Genomic DNA, 24,154 nt, shown 5'->3' on the forward strand with positions numbered 1-24,154 from the left:
CAACCATATACATATGTCCCTATGATTCAAGTCATTCAGAGTCATTTTATAGTGAGTGAAGAAAAATCAATATTTTTCAGGTGAAGAGCATAATTAATCTCTCACTAAACTGAATGAATTGTATTTTTAAAATGTTTTTCCTTCCAAAGATTACAAGCAGCACTGAAGAAGACTAGCTTAGAAGTGAAAACCTAAATATGAACAACATAAATCCCAAATGACAAGTCTAGTTCTGAAACTGAAATGTAAAATATGAGTTTTGTCAATTTTTTGAAACATGAATTGTGTTTATAAGTGAGATCCAAGCTAAAATTCTGTTTATTATATGATTTTTTAATATTTCGAGTACTTTATTCTATGCAAACTGTAATCAGGTCATGATTAATTTAATAAAGATATTCCTGGCAATGAAAAGTTTCTGGGATTCAGATTATAATTTTTAGACATGATACCAAATGCAATTCAATTTTGAAGTTTGATCTCCATCATATTCAAAATGACTTGGTAGTATCCATAAAAGGAGACCATTTTGAGAACAATATGTTCTCTTTTATGTTTCCAGAGAGAGGAGTTAGGGTTACCATTACAGTTACCATTAGAATTCTGACAGAAACCAGTAATAACTGGTATACTATACTATACTATAGAAAAAAAAAAACATAATGGAAGTAACTTGTTAACATACTCTTGGTAAACTTCGTGTTATTTTTAAGAGCAAAGCAGAGCTTATTGTGTAACGTGAATTTTATTAAAGTCAGTGGAACAGCAATACTGCTATAATACTACATCATTTTGTCAAGTCCTGAAAAAGCAAGAAAATGTAAAAAGAAAAATATTTAAAGATTATCTTTTGGGGATAAAAAATATCTATAGTGTAACATTTTCAATATGTAGTTCCTTAAAGCATATGACAGGTCTCATTTCTTTCTCAGCAGCAAATCTATAAGCCATGTTGCTTCATGCTACTCTGTCAAATGTCATTAAAATATATAGAAAAAGAGATCATGCTTCTACATATTTATACATGTAAGTTTGTTGTATATAAATATATAAACAGATACATGTGTTTATATATCATATAAAAATATAAACATATACATTTTTTACATATTTATAATGTATGAGTATGTGTTGTATGAAGAATGTATGAGGAAGTATGAGAGATGTCCAGCAGGGTGAGGGAGATGCTCTGACTTTTGAGGCCCCATCTGGAGTACTGTGTCCATGCCCCCAGCTCAGGAAAGACATGGAAGCTGCTGGTGCAGATGCAGGGGTAGGGGCACAAAGATGATCAAAGGCTGAGCAACTCTCTTATGGAGAAAGGCTGAGGGAGTTTAACTTGTTCAGACTGGAGAAGAGAAGGCTCCAGAGAGACCTCACCGTGGCCTTCTGGAGACCAACTTTTTACATGGTCTGAGAGCGATAGGGCAAGGGAGAATTGTTTTAAACAAAAAGAAGGAAGATATAGAGTAGACATTATAAGGAAATTCTCACTGAGAAGGTGGTGAGGCCCTGGCACAGGCTGCCCAGAGAAGATGTGGATGCCCCATTCCTGGAGGTGCTCAAGGCCAGGTTGGATGGGGCCCTGGAGAGTTTGATCTAATGGGTGGCATCCAGCCCACAGCATTTGGGTTGGAGGAGGATGGTCTTTAATGGCCCTTCCAACCCAAGGCATTCTATAATTCCGTGATTCCATGATTCTGTTGTGTGGAAGCTGAGAACATCTGCTCATTGAGGTTATTCAATCAAAGAGTTTTGTGATTCAGAAAGAGACAATATGTAATGGTGAAATCAGAAATGAAGAACACAATGAAACACAAGCCTGATAAACATAGGGTAAAAACCAAAGTCTTCAGTCACAGACTGATGGGCTACTAAGCTCCTGGTGAGCCTCTAGGTTGACTAGCAAGCAAGGAGGAGGCCTGAGGTGGGTGAGAGGGCTCAGAATACAGGCAGAGGTATTGAATGGTCAAAAGGGGCCATGCCAGTATTAGGCAATCTACAAATGTGTGTGTGAATCTGTGAACGTGCAGACTGTTGTGTGTTTTCAGAAGTAAAATTCTTTCTTAACAACTGCTGGTTGATCAGGAAGAATCCCTGACTCCAGAGCTGCAGGAATATCTATCCTATGAAAAAATCCTGGCCTTTCAGCCCAGGGAAGAGAGAGCTCTGGGAGTCATACAACAGCCCTCATGCCTGTGGGGAAGTCACTGAGGAGAGACAGACTGTCTTTGTCACAGCTTTTCATGGCTGTGCAGGGCAGGATGGCAATACAGTAAGCACAAATATGTAAGACAGAAGTTTAGACTGGATATAGGGAGAAGCCTATTGTCCAAAATGTTTGGGCTCTTGCCGCTGAGGTTGTGGAGACCTGACTGGATAGAAAGCTCTGAGGAACCTGATCTGGCCCTACTGATGAGCTTGCTGTCAGCAGAAGCTTGGAGACTTACTGAGGTCCCTTCTAGCTTGAATAATTCTGTGACTTGCAACATCATTTGTAATACTACAACTAGGCAAATACTACACCCATTTACTGTTCACACTACAGCCATTGATAAATTACATGATCAACTTCCTTAAGAAGTTATTCCAATTTTTTTTTTCCAAATCAAGTTGATTAAGGATACTGGAGAAAATAATTATATAAAATTGTATGATTGCTTTTATTCCTCTTCAAATTATTATGATTGTTATTTATTATGATTCTTATTTTTTTTATTTATTTATTTTAAATAAAGCCTGATAAGCCTGATATTTTTGCTGGATTGTCCAAAAGTCAGCCCTCACTGGCGGTCATCGACTATTTCTTTCATGATCCAGAGAGTAGGTTCAAGTGTAAAATGATTTCTTATACAACAATAATTTGTAACAATAATCTTTGGATTGAATGCCTTTGAATATTTAAGTTTTCATCCTCAAGTTAAACATAATATTTGAACCTATTTGTAGCAGACTACTTTCACTAATGGTGGCTACATGTGTTTTGCTCCTGTTGTGAGAAAAGGCAGGAGAGTGATAGGGCAGGTGCAGTGAATAAAAATGCAGGTGCATGCTTTGCCACCTCAGCTTTTATTAAAATAACATAAGATTGGATATTTTAATCCCAGGACGAGAGAACAACTGGCACAGCAGATCTACCGCAAGAACGATACAGGTGTGTGTCTTGTGGACTCAGCTTTTTGACCAGCGCCAATGGCGAGTAGGGTGACACGGAGAGCAAATAACATGATTATATAAAATCATGCATTACCTTTCAATATGTGGTGATGTAAGGAAGAATAGAACTTGCATAAAACATTAAAGCTAACTCATACTTTAATAAACATTTTCAGGCAAGAAGTATTTTGGTGTTGAAATATGGATCCTCATGAAAGCCAAGCTACTCCTGAATATTATTAATAGTTTCAACTTTCCTGATTTTTTTATTTAGATTCAAGTCCGGAAGCTGACCAATCTACTTGGCAAGGCGGTGTAGATGTGAGGCCCACACCAGTCTCCTGATTGGTTCCTTCAGTTTCTCTAGTCAAAGCTTTTCTAACTAATTAACTGAGAAATCGTCAAGTGAAGGAAAGAAAGCAAGAGTTACTAAAGTTCTCCACAGAAATTAAAAGTGTAAAAATAAAATACAAGACTCCCTTATGCTCTACAATCTCCCAGAAGATGGACAGTCTGCAGCCTATTTTTCTGTGAAGAGTGTTAGTTTGTGAGACTGCTGTAGGTGGTTTGGGGATCTAAGCCTACAGATTTTTCTGTTGGCTTTATTGCAAATACTCAGAATCCTTTGGTACATCAAATCCTCTTTTTTCTAGCACCAGCAAAAGTCAGACAAAACCTATTTTGAAAGATCGAGATGAAAATATTATCTGAAAGTAGTTTACAAAGCATGGACAAAATATTATGGGTAAAAACATTTTGCTGCTGAAAAAAAAAAAAGGAAGAAAAAAAAAGAAAAAAATGAAGAATTGATCCTTTTCATTCCAATCATTTTATTTAGGCAGCAGTATCTCCTCTTATGTATGTCTCTTTTTGCTTAACAATTAAATATTATATTTTTGGAATTATATTTTTTCTGTGGATTGCTTACTTTGGTTAAGCTGCTTTATATGCTATTTGAATTAAATGAATGCAATAAATTGAAGTAACTACTCGAAGTCTTCACATTTTTCATGCAAATTAAAGCAGTCAATGTATTAAAAAATCCTTTAATAATTAAAACTCTTTAAATTTAAAACTTTAAAATACTTTTTTTTTTTCCCTGCTTCCAAAAGTGGTTAACACTGATTTGATACTAATAACATAATTTATCATGCTTTGCAAGTAGAATGATGCCAAACCAGATGGAAGGGGTTACAGTGAAGGAAATGCTGACATGAACCAGCAGTGACTGCTTGCAGCCCAGAAGGCCATCTTGGGCTCTATTAACAGAGGAGTGGCAGCAGGGAGAGGAACCTGATTGCCCCCTTCTGCTCTGACCTTGTGAGGCCGCATCTGCAACACTGTATCCAGGTCCATGACTCCCAGCACATGAAGGATCTGGAGCTGTTGGAGTAGATCTGGAGTTGTTGGATTAGGTCTGGAGCAGTCCACAAGGATCACCAGATGATTGGAACAACTCTCCTATGAAGAAAGGTTCAGGGAACTGGGCTTGTTCAGGCCTCACTGTGGCTTTCTAGAACCAAAATGGAACTTTAAGATGGAGACTGTTTTTCTTTTTCTTTTTCTTTTTCTTTTTCTTTTTCTTTTTCTTTTACACAGTCTGACAGTGATAGGACAAGAGGGAATGCTTTTTAAGCTAAAAGAGGAGAGATATAGATTAGACTTTAGGAGGAAATTTTTTACTCAGAGGATGGTGAGTTGCTGGCATAGGTTGCCCAGAGAAGCCTGATTTAGTGGACGACAACACTGCCCATGGCAGAAGGTTGGAACTAGGCGATCCTTAAGCATTCTCTTCCAACCCAAGCCATTCTATGATTCTACAGTTTCCCTGGTCAGCTCTCAGTGTGCAAACAGCCAAAAAGATATTAGAGAAGAAAACAAAATAATCTATGTGTATAGTTAAATATTGACATTAAAAAGTCATACTTAGATTATGAATGTATTTAGCCAAAATATCAGCTTAACTCTCTATGCAAATATCATCATATGTAGCTAAATAGTTGGCTTGTCAGGACCTATTCAATTTGAAATCCAACACTTATTAAAGACCTTAGAGTCAGCATAGATTATCTTAGTTTTTAAGTACTCCAAAGTAATCAAATAGTAATTTGATCAATATATTGTCTATCAAAGGGAAGGAGTTGCTGTCTTTGGCAGACATAAAATCTATATTTGATAGTTATTTATATAAACATTATTAAGTTGTTGTTTCCCTTACCACAGACCAAACCATTCCCTTACCACAAACCATTACATTAGGCAGCTGGTTTGCTCTGATGCTGTTTGTGAGACATTGTATTACGGAAGGATGCAGTACTGGACCTATTGTTCACCAACACAAGTGAATTGACTGGTGACTTCAGGACTGGAGGCTGCCTGAACTGTAGTGATCATGCAATGGTGGAGTTCATACTCCTGAGGCATATTGGAAAGCCAAAGAATAAAATTAGGATGCTAAGTTTTAGGAAAGCCAAATTCCATCTCTTCAGGGAATTAATCAACAAAGCTTCCTGGGAATCTGTCCTCAGGGACAAGGGAGTGGATCATAGCTGGCAGACTTCTAAGGGAGCATTCCTTAGGGCACAAGAGCTCTCCATCCCTTGGTGTAGAAAGTCAGGAAAGGCAAGCAAGAGATTAGCATGGCTGAAATGGGACCCGCTGGTCAAACTCGAGAGCAAGAAGAAAATGCACAAGCATTTTCAGAAGCAGAGACAGTTAAGCTGGAAGGAGTATAGGGATGCTGCTTTTTTTAGGCATTCATCCTGCATAAAGCCTGGAAGGCTGTGAAGGAGCAGGGGCTGGGCCCATTTAATCTGACAGTGGACTGGGGCTGCCTGTGCCAAATGGTGGTGAGATGACCATTGTTTGAATGCAAATAGACCTCAACCAACTCCTGTGGGAACGATGCATAAGGCTAAGGAGTAGTGCATTAGGAAAAATAATAATAATCACGCTAATCTATTCCTTTATGCAAATCATCATCACATCTAGTAGTTTTGAGCAAAGCATATTTGCTTATCTATACTCTCAAATCTTCCAATGACCTGTTAAACCACAGACGTGAAATGATGTAATGAGAAAAAGTCTGCTTGGCCTTATTACAAATCCAAAGCATCAGTGCTGCAACTATATTATGGGTCACGGGGAGTTAAATGGAAATTTTTCCTTTTAAAAGTATGGGACATGGAACATAGCATCAGTTGGTTTTACAGGCACAAGAGACGTGAAACTCTTAGATTCAGTGCCTGGATCTCCTGCTAATAGTTTACTGATCAGATGGAAAATGTTTTATACTAGAATGTAATTAGTAAAAAGGCAATACTAAGACAATTTTTAGGCCAACTTATGCTACTGGAGTTACTCAAGATTTAAAAAGTTTCACTGTTGAATAGAATTCAGCTTTTAACGTACAACTAATGGTACAGATTTAAATTAATGTAGCTTTTCTCACTTAAACTTTCACTTGGAATGATAAAAAATGAATAAAGTTAATAGAATTATATTATTCTATCAATCTCTGAAGAATACATTCTTTACTAAGCTCTGCACTCTGTAGTTCTTTAGATAGAACAGAACAAAGAAAAGGACTGAAGAAAAATCACTTGCCCATAAAAAAGAAATGTAAACTAGTTTTAAATGCACATCATGCTTTTTCATCTTTGACGGCAGCCGTATTTCAGAAGATACTAGATATGAGGTATTTATGGCAGGTGCATTAGTACTTAGAAACTAATCTCACACACATGGCTGTTAACATGAAATATGGATTTTAATAATCCAGCTTGGTGAGATACGTAAGTCTGCCTGGTGGGGATGTGATTAGCCACAGTCTGCAAGATTAATTGAGATACACAGTGCAAGATTGCGTTTAGTGAACTCCAAGCCAGTCTGATTATGCAAGAGACCACTTAGATAGGACTGTTTCTTTATGGATATAAAAACAGATAAATCACAAACTCTACTGTGACAGCAGAGTCAGAATATAAACTATTTAAGTCAGTGGGCCTGATGAACAGATCATCAAAGTAAAATACCAGACATTTTGTAAACAGGAAAAATGAACCGCTAACAACAAAAAAATCCCATGTAGTTCAGATAGAGGAAAAAAAACCATACAATAAATGTTTTTTAAAATGTCTGTCATCATAAATACTTAAAATTGGTGGTACAGAACTTACTTTTTGTTTAAACAGAGCAATATTCAAGACTACTGTTTTTTAAATGGAAATCTTATTTTTACTTTAGAGTTTGAAACTGCATTAAGACGAAATTTGATGAAATTTTGACCTTGACAGACTTGAAAGGTGGGCCTGGGAGAACCTAATGAGGTTCAACACGGCAAAGTGCAGGGTTTTGCACTTGGGCCAGAGGAACCCCAGGCATCTATACAGACTGGAAGGAGCAGTCCTTGAGAGAAGGACCTGCGGGTCCTGATGGATGACAAACTTAACATGAGCCAGCAGTGTGTTCTTGCAGCTCGGAAAGCAAATGGTATCCCAGGCTGCATCATGAGAGGGGTGGACAGCAGGGACAGGGAGGTAATTGTCCCTCTCTACTCTGCTCTTGTGAGGCCCCATCTGGAGTACTGTGTCCAGGTATGGAGCCCCCAGTACAAGAAAGACAGAGAGCTATTTGAGAGGGTCCAGAGAAGGGCCACAAAGATGATCAGGGGGCTGGAGCACCTCCCCTACGAGGACAGGCTGAGGGAGCTGGGCTTGTTCGACCTGGAGAAGAGAAGGCTGCGGGGTGACCTCATTGCAGCCTTTCAGTACCTGAAGAGAGCCTATGAACAGGAAGGGAGTAAACTTTTTGAAAGGGTAGATAACAGCAGGACAAGGGGGAATGGTTTTAAGTTGAAAGAGGGAAGATTTAGGTTGGATGTTAGGGGGAAGTTCTTTACTATGAGTGTCGTGAGGTGCTGGAACGGGCTGCCCAGAGAGGTTGTGGATGCCCCGTCCCTGGAGGTTTTCAAGGCCAGGTTGGATGAGGCCCCGGGCAACCTGGTCTACTAAATGGGGAGGAGGGTTGGAGATTCATGATCCTTGAGGTCCCTTCCAACCCAGACCATTCTGTGATTCTGTGAAATATGATGAACTACATGAAATACCAATCCAGAGGGTTAGATTAGTCCACAATGGCAGTAAAATTAAGTAATTTTAATTCAATATCATTATTTTTCCATAATGAATACGTTCCCTTCCAACCCATCACATTATTGAAAACACCAATTTATGATACAAGAAACAACAAGTACAGGACCATACTTGCAGAAACCACTCAATATTTTTCTCCACTAGCTACCGTTAATTTGGATAGTTTACCTATTCTCTCCTTGCCTCAGTTTTCCTGTCTGTGAACTCATTAGCAGCTGACAGAAGTACCAGAGGGTGTTTAGATACTATTATTTTATCTTTAACATTAAATGAGAACCAAAATTATCAAGTTCTTAGGGAGAAAATGTGTTCTGAGATCTGGTAATAACTTCAAAGGATGAAAGTCATGAAGACAGTACTTTTACAATCATTTATGTAAAAGTGTAAACTTTTCTTTTATGCCCCCAGTTGTGCCTACAAGGGCTCTAGCTCATCCTTACATCAATGTTATCTGTGCCTATCTGTTTTCCCATTCCACTTATTTCTCTCAGAAGTGACCGAAAGCATTTAGGTGAGGAGAAAATCTCCTGAAGGGCTTCAAGGAGCATATCTTGAGGAAGGTAGGTACTGTTGTCACAGTTTTATCTAAATCAATTTGTGCCTGTGACAGTGGGCAGGAGGCCTGTAGCCCCCCAGGCCCAAAATGCATTTTGAATTCAGTGAATATTTTGTGTCTGATTTGAAAAAAATTAGAAAGTTTTCAAATTTTATGTGAGGAGTAAGTAGAATAACACTACCATGCCAGTCAGTGAAAGAGCTTTTATGGTTCAGAAGCATTTCACAGCATTATTCAAAAATCTGACTGTTGTTAACGTAGACTTTAGATCTGCAAGACTAAATGAGTTATCTTTCACTTCCATTCATATTTCTTATCATATTTCTAGGAAACCTGTAGAACTTTATTATACTATCCTCAGGTTTTTATATTTTCAGTCAAACAATTCAAATTATGTAGTTATTTGCTGTAGAGGAAGGAGGTCCTACTACACATTTATTTTAAGAAAAACAATGAAATGTAATAAAACATGTAGTTGATGAAATATATTACATGTTTGGAATAGCCTAATTTAGAGTCTTCTTTTCCATGAAGACAAACACTGATCTAAAGAAACATCAGAAATATCAAAATAGTCCTACACAAATACAACCACTGTGTGATCTGATTAATGAAGGTGAAATATTTCCCATAAAATAACATGGGAATATGGTGGGGATGCCTCTTGAGCTATGGCTTTTGATACTGCGGACATAAGAACCTTGCTTAAAATAATGGAAAAGGAATGATGAAACAGAGGTAAAGACAAAATTGTGGATTATTTCTCTCATCTCTAAATCAAACTACAACTTTTCTACAACTCATTGCTTTATAAAGTGGTATAAATGTTCAAACTCTTATTAACGATGGAGTTGACCTTTAGTTATAGGAAAAATATATTTTCAACTATGTAATATACTTAAGTATATGTTCAGAAAAACATATGCACAAACAGATTTATTTTAACTTTTGGATAAGGAACACTGGAAAGAAAGAAAACAGTTTTAAATGAAGTTGATACTTCACAACTTAATATTCCTCGTAGAAAACAATGTTTCCTTCATTCTTCATAGTAAATGGAGGATAACAACAAATAAGGTAGGCAGAGTTCATGCACAATGCAATTACTTGTAGGTTATGCTTTCTCTTATCTGTAATTACTCTTTACTTCATAGAGCCAAATGCTTAAAGATGAAGATAAATTACAACATGTATTAAATATAATGGCTCTGTTTTCTCAACAACATAATGTGAAATTAGAAAAGGAAGAGATTATTCATTCTATTAATAATGAAAAGGGAAGAATAAAATTAATAAAAAACAAGTCTCGCTTGTTTTATTGCTAAAATTGATTTGTTTTGACTGGCATAATCTTGAACTAAGGTTTCTTTTTCTGCATGGCATTTGATTTTTAAGGTATGCTTAAAAGTAGCACTGAAGGAGAACGTAGGTAATTCCTCTTAGATTTAGAAAGGGTGAAAAATATCATCCATTTGAACTATTCTTTTAACTCTGATTTCGATTTTGGACTTGAGAATTAAATACTTTCAGTGTATGCGAAATCACATAACTGCTTTCCTCTTCAGCATTTCACTAGAGAGTCATGTTTTTTATTAAAAAAATGTAGAACTTATTTCATTCCTAATAACAGAAGAATAGCATGCTTTCTATTTAGTGTGTGTATATATATATATATATATTTTATATATATATATATATATATCCATGTCCATATGCTAGTAAAACAATAAACCCACGTCAAGCACTATTTAATTTCACTCAACATTTGGTGTGGTTTCATTCATTTTTACATTCGGTGTGGGTTTTTTTTTTTTTTTTTTTCCCTCTAAAATACTCCTGTGTCATCCACTTTTTTTAACAATAGTTATACTAAGGCTATACAATAGTTTCCTCTTCAGATACTACTTGCTACAGTTATGACAAGAATTACTGCAAAACTAGTTAGGGCTAGATTTCTGTGTGTGTTGTTATCTATAATAAGAGTTCACTCATATGTTCACTCATAACGTCAACTGATCTAGACACCTTGTTATTTCTTTTTCTTCCTCATCGCAGGAATATCCTTACCACATACATAGCATGATTTAATACTATCCTTATATAGTTTAATTTCTGTGCTATGGGTTTGTTGGCATGTACTTCTTTATACAATACAGGTACAGTTATTTTGTACACTTCTTTTTACATTGTCAACAACAAATGAAGTTACCTCAAAAGAAGACAATAGGAAAACCAGAAAGAAAAAAAAAAAGCTAGAAGGAGCCTTTGTGGTACATCCTCAACCTTGCTGCAATATCAGCATTTCTGACAGTGTTTGGAAACAATGATGAATATACCACAATGTCCTACAGCAATTTTCATACGGACAATTAAAACTCATAAACTGAAGTTTTCCATAATGTCTATTCTATATGTCTTCTGTTGCAATTTTATCTTTTGATTTGTTCATGTTGTTCTCAGTGGACAATATATTTTACTCCTTCTTTGCAATTACCTTCTATTTACTTAAGAAGTAAAACTGCCAAGCCCAACTGGTCTATTCTTCTCTTGCTTTATTATTTTATTTTCTTTAGTATTAATATTTCTATTATACTTCATATCTTGTTTATTTGGTTGTTTATGCTCTTATAATTTTCTGATCCCTCTTCAGCTGAGCACAATAATCCAGAGAGTACTCATACATTGGAAGAAAAGATTTACTTCCCATCTAGCAAAGAGCATTATTGTTTATATTTTGCATTATGACTGTCTCCTTCCTTATGTAGATGAATGCCTATGGATGAGTAAAAGGTTCATTCTAACCTGTTTTTACCTCTTTCTTTCACTAGTTCTCTATTATTTTCTTGTTCCTAGTGTTACTTGCCATCTCCTGAAACTTCTCCTTTTTCATTAAATTGAAAAATAAAAAATGATATACCTAAGATTTTACAGAGATTTGTTGCTGCTTTTCCTGTCTGCTGACTTACAGACTACGATTTTTTCTTTATTCCTTCTTTGCTCTCTACACATCTCAACTGAAACAAAAGCTAAAAGGTAATCTAGCAGTACTGCTGCCATCAAAATTATCACAACTCTCTATCACACCAGTTAAGTTACAAGTTAAGCTTGTAATGTTGCCATATTTAGACTCTCAACTTCTGTTTTTTTCTGTGTATTTATGACACCTGCACATACATACGCACACATACATTCAGGCAACTTCTTCCAAAACTGCTATTGCCTCATTTTCAAGTGAAATTGGGTGAAATTTCCCTGAAACTATGGAAATGTTGAAACTTTCCACATCAGGACAAAAGACAGGTAAGTATTTGAATTAGAAGTAACAAGGTATAGAAAATTGTGGTACTGCAGGTAGTTCATTTGAAATATGCAAGGCTCCTGAGGATTCAATGAATTTATAATACTTGCTTCAGGTCCTCTTACAGAACTAAATAATAAGAGAAGAATGAAAGTTCTGTGTTATATACCAGTGAAAATTTAAAGATTAATGAAGAAAACCTATATTGGTTCAATGAAGTTTTGTATTAAATAAAAACAACACAAAAAGAATAATAAATTAGCAATAGATTAATAAGAATGTTCCACATACAAATGATGGAACAGAAGAGACTTAGAAATGAAATAATGAAACAGATTTAACTCATGTTCCTATATTAAGTTTGTGCAACAAATCTACAAAAGATAGGGAAATTGAAGTTACTATATATAAAATATTTGCTCTCTGGCTAATACAGCTTGAATATGAAAGATAAGTTTAAAAGCAAAAGCAAAATATAAACACAAATTCACTGATGTTTGATTTCTTGCTGGGTACTGATATGATTATTATTATCATTATTTCCATTAATCAAAACACTCATAGAATCATAGAATGGCTTGGAAGGGACCTCAAGGACCGTCAAGCTCCAACCCCCCTTCCACAGGCAGGGCCTCCAACCTCCTTATCTAATATGAAATGAGGCTGCCCAGGGCCCTATCCAATCTGGCCTTGAACACCTCCAGGGACGGGATATCCACAACCTCTCTGGGCAGCCTGTTCCAGCACCTCACCACTCTCTTGGTAAAGAACTTCCCTCTGATGCCCCATGTAAATCTTTCCTTCTCCAACTTAAAACCATTTCCCCTTGTCCTGCCATTATCTACCCTTGTAAAGAGTTGACTCCCCTCCTGTTTGTAGGCGCCCTTTAGGTACTGGAAGGCTGCAATGAGGTCACCCCACAACCTTCTCTTTTCCAGGCTGAACAAGCCCAGCTCCCTCAGCCTGTCTTTGTAGGGGAGGTGCTCCAGCCCTCTGGACCCTCTCCAACAGCTCCCTGTCTTTCTTATATTGACAGCCTTACTGTTCGTTCTTGGAAATTATTCGATTCCCAGGTAAGATTCCCTTCTTTTAGGCACCCATAGCAAATTCATCACATATTTGGGCTAATTCCATTAGATCTCTTCACTGTAAGTGAAGAAAAATATGCCCTTTTAGGACAAAAATTGTCTTATCTTGAAGAATAAGATGAATGGTTCCCTGAAAATGCCTTTTTTACTGCCAGGAAAATATTCTGGAGTGAAAAGTCAATTGTATAGTTTAACAACGTAGAATTTTAAAAAATTAGCCAAATTTGATTTGCTACTCTTTGTACTGGGGACACCATACACCAAGTATGGAGGTATTCGAAATCAGCCAGATCCTTCATCTCACATTTCCATTTCCTGTAAGTTCTAGGCTAGCATTCACAGTTTAACTGCTTGGAGATATGAGAAAAAAACATCTCCACAAGGTAAACCGATGGTTTGAATTCAGTTATTATTTTTCCAAAAAGATAAAGCAGTGGATACTTCAAGTGATTTTGAATACACATACTCCAGACGTCATAATTTATTTAGGTATATTCTCTGGGACACTTTGATCTTGGCTAGTGCACATCCATGCAGTTGCTTTCAACCTGACAATGGCTGATGGTTCAAGTTAAGTAATCTCAAGCAATTTCTAGTCTTTCAGTTTATTTTACATGATGATTTCTGAATAGCCCTAATAAGTGATAACTGAGTTCTATTCCACATGAACTCTTCTATAATAAAGCAATTTCCTTGGCTATAAACCAACCTATTGACTCACTGCTTCATTTCCCTATTTCCAAATCTGCAACGTGAACAGTATTTTGAGGAAAAGTGAGATTGCAAACAGAACACCCAATTTAAAATGAAGAGACCAAACTGTGAAAAAACTGAAAGTGCTTTAAAAAACCCTTTGTTAGTGTTGCTTTATGACATTTTTAAAATTGCCTCTGCTTTCAGAAAGTAATATTAAAAAAAGACTAATTCAATGCTAACAAAAATAAACAAATATTCAAAGTCTAAATTATATGATATGTTGTAGAGGTTTATGTAATGCAACTGCACATTACGTAGGTACATTGCCAGAAAAAAAAGTCTTCACAGAGGTGTTTGATTCTTTGGACAAGCCCTGGAGTATGAATTTAGCTGTAGAACATAACTGTATTTCATTGTCAATTTGTGAGCAAAATTCACTCATTTTGTCTAGTATATGGTCTTGTCCAGTATCATCAAGGTATTTGTCTTTCCCATGGTTATTCTCAACTTTATTTCCCTTGCATATCAACTTTCTCCTTAGCAGCTCTCTTCTCTGTTATGCCCGTACACTGGATCATTCCAGTAGCCTTCATATATGTTACTCTGTCTACTTTAACCTTGAATAAGAGATTACTTGCATTAAATCCCAAAATTTGAGTTCGTCTGGACACTGTCTAGGAAATGTATAGTACCATAAACTACAGTGCCATCAAAGTTAATAGCGAAAAATGGGGAAAAAGTGAGTCCTTCAATTATCAAGCATTGCTTTACACTGAAACAGTAATGGAAATGTTAGCAATACCTATAGAGAAATAGAGAATAATTAACAGATCTAAAGTTAAGATATATGTCATGTGAGCAGAGATTTCTTCACACAGAGAATTTGCTAACCAAATAAGGTACATGTGCAAGTATTAATTCAAGTACTTTATGTCCTTAGTGAACTCTTTCTGCAAAACAACTGAGAACTTAGTGTCACCAATTAATAGTAATTTAGACGGATGAGAAAGTACATCTAGAATGCTCTTTCAGTACTATATTTGAAAGAGAACCTTAAAAGTATATATTAATTTTGATGACACGTGATTTTTGAGTTTATTTTTATTACTACATTCAATTAATTTCTTATAGAAAATAGTCTGAAGCATTATTACGAAAATACGAACGTCTTTTAACCTTTTTTTGTCCAACTTTTCCCATATCAAACCATATTTTTAAATTAGACATACTGCATTTAATTAGCTTTATTAAAAGTCACAGAAATATCACTATCCAAAGAATAAGAACATGTACTGTAATTATATACTACAATATATAAAGCTATTTCCAATAGCTTTAAGAAGTAATGAATGCACCCAGAATGAGTTCATTGTGAAGTGACATATTTTTTGAGTAGAATGCCATGAGCACCAATCTACTGTATTCTCACCACCCAATTTTTAGAGGCTTTATACCGAAATGGATTTCCCAGTGAGATTCATATCTCTCTGAGAGCTATTCATACTGTTATTCACTGTAAATATCTCCAGCAGCCCTGTTAACTTTAATGCATTAGCTCTTCTATTTATTGCAACTTAATGAATGCATAATAATTTTAGTTTAGGACACCATTAGCAGGATAGATTTTCCAAGATCCTGTAGCTCAGCAGATGCACTATCATAAATTACCACAAAGCTACATGCTTTTTTTTATGACGGTCATAAGACAAAATTATTAGTAAAACCTTATTTTACTCTACTACACACTCGGCATTCAGAAAGGCCATAGGTTTAGTAAAAGCATCTTGTCTGTGTGGTATAATCAGCATATGTTCCACAAATAACCAGGATTTAGGAAGAAACGTGGTTATAAAACCAGACTTACAGCATTTTTGAGGTAGGGCAAGTAGACAAGAATTAAGGGGATATACCATCAAATACGAGAAAGCTGCTTGTGTCTGCCTATTGGAACAATTACTTTACACTGTATTCATAACAGTAGCTCTTTCCCTTCCCAGCTATTTGAAACAACACTCAATAAAAATGAACCATGTCTCTGAGGGTTTGTTGAGGTTTTACATGAACAAATGAAATGGTATTTGTGTCACCCACTTCACATCTATAAAGACAAAGTCATATAACAGAAATGAGTGAGTGCATTTCAGGGAAATTCAGACGTATAAAATATTTTCTGAATCTCTGCCACACTTAAAAATTAATGCTTGAAACCCTGGAGAACAGTTTAAGTAGCTGTAATACGCACTTGGGTAATTCATGTAAATCCTACATATGAAGTTTTACTATGACAAACAAATCATCTTGCTTTGATCTAATTTTAGACTATTATTAAAAAAAAAAAAAAAAGTAAAAGAAATAAAGGTACCCAAGAAAAGCTATTACTTCTCACTGAGAAATGTATGAACTTACGTGAGCATTAGATAACTATTATATTTCTGGTTGAACAAGCTGTGCTATGTACAATTAGAAACTTAGTGGGAAAGAAACATTAGTTTTATGGGTTTGGAAAGGTTTTTAGAGTTGTTTACTGATCCTATGAAGTAGTAGGATAGCCTTACAAACCAGGAAGAAAAATGCGATACTTTCATGAGCAAAGTTGAACTTTGTCAGTAAAATGTCTTAGTAAATAGTTTTTATCTCAAGTCATGTGTTCTACTTTCTTGTTTTGTTTCTCAATTCTCTCCCACATCCCACTTAGGGGTTGTGAAGATATGAGTGAAGGACTGTGTGGTGCTTTGCTACCTGTTGGACTAAAGCATAACACCCTGAACTAACAGTTTAACATTTTCAGAAATCACAGGGACAGACACAAGAACATATGGCCTACAGGAATCAACATAAGAACATCAGAGTTTGTAAATGAGCTTAAGACCCCAAAATAAGTCAATTTCCTGAATAAGCACTATTATTGCATAAAAAGTAATTTCTTTAATGACACTTCTGACTGCTGTCCTGCTTAATGCTAACCCAGCAAAACACACACAATTGCTTTCTTTCAGGGAAGGTGTTTTGCTGAAAGTGGAAAAATAACACAGGCAGAAATAAAGAAGCAAGCAAAGAACAAAGTGCTTACCATCAAATGCTGCACTGGGGTACAAAGTAGCCTGACATAAACCTAAGCAATGATATAATTCAGCCCTCCAGCATGCAGGTGTATCTGTTCTATCATCCAGAGGACATGCAAATGACTAACAAATGCAAAGAAGGAGCTGATGTTGGAAGATAAGTAACCTGCACCTGCAATTTAGAAGGCAAATCAAGGCCTTAGAATGGTAGGCAAAATATATTGTTATAAAATTAGTTTGGCTCTAGATATTAGGAAACTGATGCATACAAACAGTACTTTAGTCCTTATCTTTTGATATTTTACCAATATTTTGTTAGATATTTTATCTAACTTTAATAATAATAATAATAAAATCCCCACATAAAGGTTTATAAACATCCTTTAGATTTGTATATCAGATTTGGAAATGTCTAATCTACTTACAGCAATCTAAATGCTGATATTGCTTCATGTTTTCATCGTTTCCCTGTAAGATTAATTATTTTGCAGCCACTTTAGACAATATTTGTTTGCTTTTGCTTGTATGAAAGAGCATTTACAACGAAAGAGAAAGCAGGGACAGACTAGAAAATTGCTTTCCTTTTTCACCTACCACTAAATAAGCTCTCTTCTGAATGTCAAGTTAAAAGGCCAATATCTAATATAGGATCTTGTTTCTATAATTCTTGGGATGAGTAACTCTTGACTTCAAGTGAAATGTTTTCATGATTTAATGCTAATTTAATGTGAAGAAAGGCTGAAGAATTTGGCTGATATCTAAAAACAGTAACTGAAAAAAAAGCATAGTGCATATTTTATTATTTAGTTACTTATTTATTTTCTGAATGTCTACTTGCTGCAAATTCCAGCAAGACTCTTGAGGCAGTTGTCACAACTTTGACAAAGCTCTCTACTAGTGGCTTCCAAGTGACTATGTTTTGTGATTTGGAATATAAGTAAATACATACATACATATGTAATATATATAATGAGTTTGATAATGACTTTGTTCAATTAAGATTATTCACACTACTTAAGTTTAAGTGCTGTGGGCACAGAAATTTTAATTTCACATCCAACTCTGTTTTGAGCAACCCAACTTTCAACAAGCCTTGTTGGTGGAAGAGATAGTTCTAAATAATTTTCCCTTTGGTCAAATGAACATTTGCTGCCATTTGTCAATCAGTCTTGAACTGATTTCTGATAAAACTTTATTTATCAGTTTAGACATAGGTTTTTAGTACTTCTCTGGAGCAAGCTCTAGAGCTTACTAAAGTCTCAGGTTTTTTATTTTTTTATCATATATATATATGTATATATATCTTTTTTGTAGCTGAGAAGATTATGTTAGATATTACCGTAAAGCCATAGTCATCCTCCAGTCTTTTCAGGTGTTAGACTTGTGCACTCACAAGTTCTAATTTTATTCATGTAAAATAGATATTTAGCTTTGTACAATAATGAAAATAATGTATTCCTTTTTAGCAAAAGATAGGCACCTGAACAAACAATTACAATATTTGTATACTGTACACTTATTGTATGGGAACTGTTGGATCATGGCCTGAACCTCTGATTGACCACCTGAGGCAAGCACTGAGTCAGCAACAGGAGCACAGGTGAAGGCAATTCATCTGTGTGACCGGAAGGGGGTGGAGCCTGGCTCCACCTCTCCTAGACCCCATTTAAGGGCTGACTGCCACTGAAGAAGGATCTCTTTCTGGAGATTGCTCCTCTTGGAGCCTTTCTTGGGGATCCCAGGACACAGGTAAGCTTTCCATTCATCTCTGTTTATATCTTTCAAGTGCGATAATCTTTCTAGTCTAACATCTGTATAGTTTTTGACCTTACACTTATACACTTTATAAAGATTATATTTCTTTATAATTTATGTAACTGAACATAATAGCTGTATTTTTCTTTCATTTTCTTTTATGTTTTAAGAATTTTGGAGGCATGAGGCAGATATTCCCTTAGAATACTCTGTTGCAGGTGGCTTTTCTTTCAAACCAAGGTATACTCATTCCTACCCTGCAATCAGTTTTGTTTTCCTTTGAGTGGCATTTCTGATATGAAGAACCTCTCTCAAGCAACCCAAATACTTCTGTTTTCTTTCTTTGCTAGTTTATTTCCATCTTGGTAAATACTGGTGAAATTTCAGACACTTTTTTTTCTGACTCAGAAAGCTTTCTCCTGGTGCATGTTGTTTTCTTTCATTGTTTGACTACAATCTATTTACTCAGGTTAATAGCAGATACTCTAAATTCTGCAACTTAGAATCATAGAATACTTAAAGTTGAAAGGGACCTTAATGGTCTTTTAGTTCAGTTCCCCTGCAATGAACAGGGACATCCACAGCTAGATCAGATTGCTCAGAGCCCTATCCAGCCTGGCCTTGAACATCTCCAGGGACAGGGCTTCCATGTCATGTCTGGGCAATCTGTTCCAGGGCCTCACCAACCTCACTGTAAAATACTTTTCCCTTATATCCAAACTAAATTTACCCTCTTTATGTTGTAAGATATTTCCCCTTGTCCTATCACCGCAGATCCTCCTAAAGAGTATGTCCCCTTCCTTCTTATGTACCCCTTTGGATACTGAAAGGATGCTATCAATCAGGTCACTTTGGCGTCTTCTCTTCTACAGACTGAACAGCCCCAGCTCTCTCAGCCTGTCCTCATAGGAGAGGTGTTCCATTCCTTGGATCATTTTTCTGGCTCTCCTCTGGATGTACACCAACAGGTCTATGTCTCTCCTGTACTGATGACTCCACATCTGGACACAATACTGCAGATAAGATCTCACCAGCACAGAGTAGAGCAGTAGGATCACCTCCCTCAACCTCCTGACCATGCTGCTTTTGATGCAGCCCAGGATACGGTTGGCCTTCCAGGTTGCAAGGGCACGTTGCTGGCTCATGTTCAGCTTCCCATTCATCATTACACCCAGGTCATTTTTGGCAGGACTGTTTCATCCTTACATCCCCTAGCTTGTATTGGTAGTGGATATTACTTTGATCCAGGTGCAAGACCTTGCACTTGGATTTGTTGAATCTCATGATATTCACCTGGGCCCACTGCTCATGCCTGCCTAGGTTGCTCTGGATGGCATACTCAGATCCTTGGGTATCTCAACCACACCATGCAACTTGGTGTCATCTGCAAACTTGCTGAGGGTTTGCTCAACCCCACTGTCAGTGTCACTGATTAAGATATTCAAGAGTATCAGCACTGACTCCTGAGGGACACCACTCGTCACTGAACTTCACCCAGACATTCAGCCATTGACCAACAACTTCCCCTAGACAAGCAAAATGATTTCTTCTGTTAGAGAATTTGTCAGTTTGCAATGGACTTGAGGCAATCAGTAATATAGTGATTTTAGGAGTTAACAAGTGATACATAGACAGATGTCTCATGTAGTGAATTGTAAGTTTCCCTGACTGTAGGAAGAGGTTGTGTTTACTATAGTAGCATGCAAGTCTGTTATTTTAAGGAGTCTTACTTTACTTACTTACAGAAGACTACTTAGAGAGTCTTCTGTCTTACTATAGCAAGTACTTGAAGTTAATGAATTCCCCTTTACAGAGTCTACCTTTATTTTATCCTTAAAATTTATATACAACATATTTTTTTCACAATGCTACAAATACTGAAATAATAATGAGAAAATGTGGAATTTATTTTAGTTATCCTAAAAACCACCAGTTTATTATAATAATATACAAAATGTTATTCTTTCTGCATTAATATATAAAGCAGAGCAAACAAGAAGATTGTTCTATCACAAGACTCTGTCCAGTGACATTTTAACAGGCACAGACATGCAGCAATCTAAACTATGGCAGAAGAGCATTGGTTGCTGGGTGCTTTCTTGTCATTGGCCTTTTGGAAAGGATGTCTTTTGATCTCTTAAACTCTGCCTCTGACTTTGTGTGACTTTTGGCAAGTTCCATTACTTGGGTGTGCAGCATACATAAAAATGAGTAAACTTTACTTGTTCTCTTGAGGTTTGTCAAGCTTAATTAGTGAATTTTATAAATCTTTTTCAGGCTTACAAATAGAAAGTATTATAAGGACAAAGTTTTATTGCCACAATTCCCTTGGGAAGTGAGTTTCCTAGAGCTGTGGGAGATAATTAGTCACATTTTGCAGGCTGTGCTGCAGCTAAAACTGCCATTCAAGTATTCTCTTCTATTATATGAAAAATAATTATCTTCAAAAAATTGTCAAGATCAGATATGGGTTTTAGGTCATCTGGTCTTTTCCTATCCTTCCACAACTTGGAACTGGTTAAGATTTGTGCCGTTTCCTTTCTTTTGTAATGGTGACAAACTTTCACCTTATTTCCAGATAACTGCTTATATTGAATGGGTAGGAAACAAGTTCTGCTTTATTTATTTTAATTTAATATTTTTAAAATTCTGCTTTATTTAGGATTACATTTCACAGATCCTTGAACAATTGTAGTCCCTATAAACTGTAAACATTCTTTTAAAAATACTTGTAATTTAAATAAAATAATTGGCTGTAGGTTTTCTTGGCTGAAGGCTTTATGCCTACCATGACCTCACAGCTGTCCATTTGAAAATGTACTTTTTCTTTGAATAGCTAATGTCAACTTTGTTCATTATTTTGAAAAAAAAAAAAACCAAACAGACATCAGCCCCATTTAGTAGAATTTCAGAAGCTGAACTCTGTGTGGCATCAACAAAGGTATTAGCACACTTCTGAACATGTATCTTAAAGCCCACTTTTTTAAGTGGATGCATGAAGATTCACATACAGTTCTCATGTTTTTATTTTCCTGATGTCTATCTTTCATTAAATTTTGTGAACTTTACCTCTACATTGCCATACTGTTTCTTTTTTTTACGGACAAATCCATCTAGTTACAGAAAGCCATCAGCTTATTGACAAAATTAGATTTACCTTTGCTTTGTTGTTTTTCTTTTTTTTTTCAATAACTCGATGTCATTTCAAAGAATCACAGATTTGCAGGTGTTAGAAGGGACCTCCAGAGATCATAAGTCCAGTCCTCTGCTAAAGAAGGTTTCCTACAATAGGTTGCACAGGAAGGTTCCAGGTGGGTCTTGAATATCTCCAGAGGAGACTCCACAGTCTCTCTGGCAGTCTGTTCTAGTACTCCATAGCTCTGACAGCAAGGAAGTTCTTCGTGTTTGTAAGGAATTTCCTGTGTATCAGTTTCTGCCTGTTGCCCCACATTCTATAGCTGCAGATTTCCATTCTGCTGTTTCTTTCTGAATCTGTCATTATGATCTGTGCTCTGGGGAATTACAGTAATTGCTTGCAAAAAAAAAAAATCCTGTTAAATGAATACTATTTGTGTTAATGTTCCAGTCATGTGACTTCATCAAATTTGTTATGTCAACTAATTCACAACTGTGATCATAATCATAATGTAAGATGCTTGTTTATGTATCTTAGATCAATAAATATTCATATTTGATGTTCATCAATTTGATTTACTACTTACTTTCTTCATTACAATGAATAATCCTCTCACCTTTTGTTCGCAGTCCCTCTGCCAGGTGATTAAAAAGATAATTGTGTTGTGACCTAATTTAAAGTTTACAGTTAACAAGTCAATATGAAAAGGCTGTCTGTATTTAATTCTTCTTTTCTGAGGCAGTTGTCACTCAGCAAGCTCATGGAATTTCATCCTGTAGAATCATAGAATCCTTAGAGTTTGAAGGGACCTCTGAAGGCCATCTAGTTCAACTCTCCTGCAATGAATCGGGTCATCCACAGCTAGATCAGGTTGTCCAGGGCATGATCCAGCCTCCCCTTAAAAGTCTCCATGGTGGGTGCATCAACCACATCACTAGGCAACCTGTTCCAGTGCAACACCACTGTTACTGTAAAATATCTCTTCTTTATATCTAACCTAAATCTTCCCTCTTTGAGTTTGAAAAAAATATGGAACACTTCATGAATTTGTGTGTCATCCTTGTGTAGGGGCTGTGCTAATTTTCTCCATATCATTCCAATTTTAGTGTATGTATTGCTGAAGTGAGAACAATGGTATAGGAAGTTTCTATTTGGAAATAGTACCAACACAGTTAGGCCTAGGAAAACAAATATTAACGTTATCTATGCCTAGAGGATCCATTTCTAGTGCTATTAGTGTTGTTTTTGTAACCAAACAGTAGCCTCTATGAAAGGTAACCTGTAGTATACTTTCAGTAACAACCTGCATTTTGGTCTCCCTATTTCTTACGAACTAGCCAACTGCTCATCAAAAATTTGCTCATCGTAATGAGCCTGGCTGTGAGATACAGACTATACTTCTGGTCATACTACTTTACGGGATTCTGTTGTGTACATACAAAGAAGTACCCTAGTAAAATAAACCCCAGTAGCAAGAAGTTTCTCTGACTCTTTCAGAGAAAATCATGCTGAAGAGGCACATCTTGAATTTTTTATTAAATCGTCAACACTCAAAAGTTCATAAAGAGAAGGATGAGTGCAATACTACCTAAATGATGCTAGTGTGCTAACCCCTAAGTAAGCCAAACTTAAGTCACAGGCACAAAGCATTTCTGCAGTTCTAATAGAGAATTTTCTTTGCTTTGTAGGGAAGAGAGCTCACTTTCCTACTGACATTTATAAACCACTTCAAACAGGGCCTCCAGATCCTTCAAGGGGTCTATGAGTCATTCCTCTCTATGCTTCATTTAAATATCTACCTGCAATCACATATAGAACATTCAGAGGTGTCCCCTCAAGTGAAACAGCATAAATAGAGAACATGTACAGTCATGACTCTATGCGTATTCACAATCCTGGTACCATGTTAGATAGGATGAGGAAATTAGCTTTGTCTTGTGAATCAGATGTTCTCTATGTATTCCAGCCTGCTCTCACTCAAAAAGAAATGCATTTCAAATTTTAATAGTAATTTGTACTATGGTTGAAAACAATATTTTAATCAGTTGGTGGAAAATAAAATATAATGTGTTGTACTTCGTTTCAGCAGTCTTCTTAGTCTTACATCACAAGAAAGAAACCTTGTGGTAAGTCTTATCTACAGCTCATATAAAACCTCTTTATTTCTTTCCAGTAACAGGTTTCTCTGAATACTGAAGGACTGAAAAATCTTCCACCTGATGCTAGCAAAAAGCTTGTCAAACATTGCTGGTAA

At 36.1% G+C, this 24,154-nt stretch overlaps 1 protein-coding gene and 1 non-coding gene across 10 annotated transcripts in view; both read right to left on the bottom strand.

Moving 5' to 3' along the window:
• Positions 1-24,154, bottom strand: part of CNTN5 (contactin 5) — a 603,593-nt gene that overhangs the window by 274,209 nt on the left and 305,230 nt on the right.
• Positions 22,924-23,030, bottom strand: LOC112531614. Its single transcript, XR_003073511.1, has one exon. It is a non-coding gene; the product is annotated as a U6 spliceosomal RNA (small nuclear RNA).

This window comes from Gallus gallus, chromosome 1, assembly GCF_016699485.2.
Source record: "Gallus gallus isolate bGalGal1 chromosome 1, bGalGal1.mat.broiler.GRCg7b, whole genome shotgun sequence".
Lineage (NCBI taxonomy): Eukaryota > Metazoa > Chordata > Aves > Galliformes > Phasianidae > Gallus > Gallus gallus.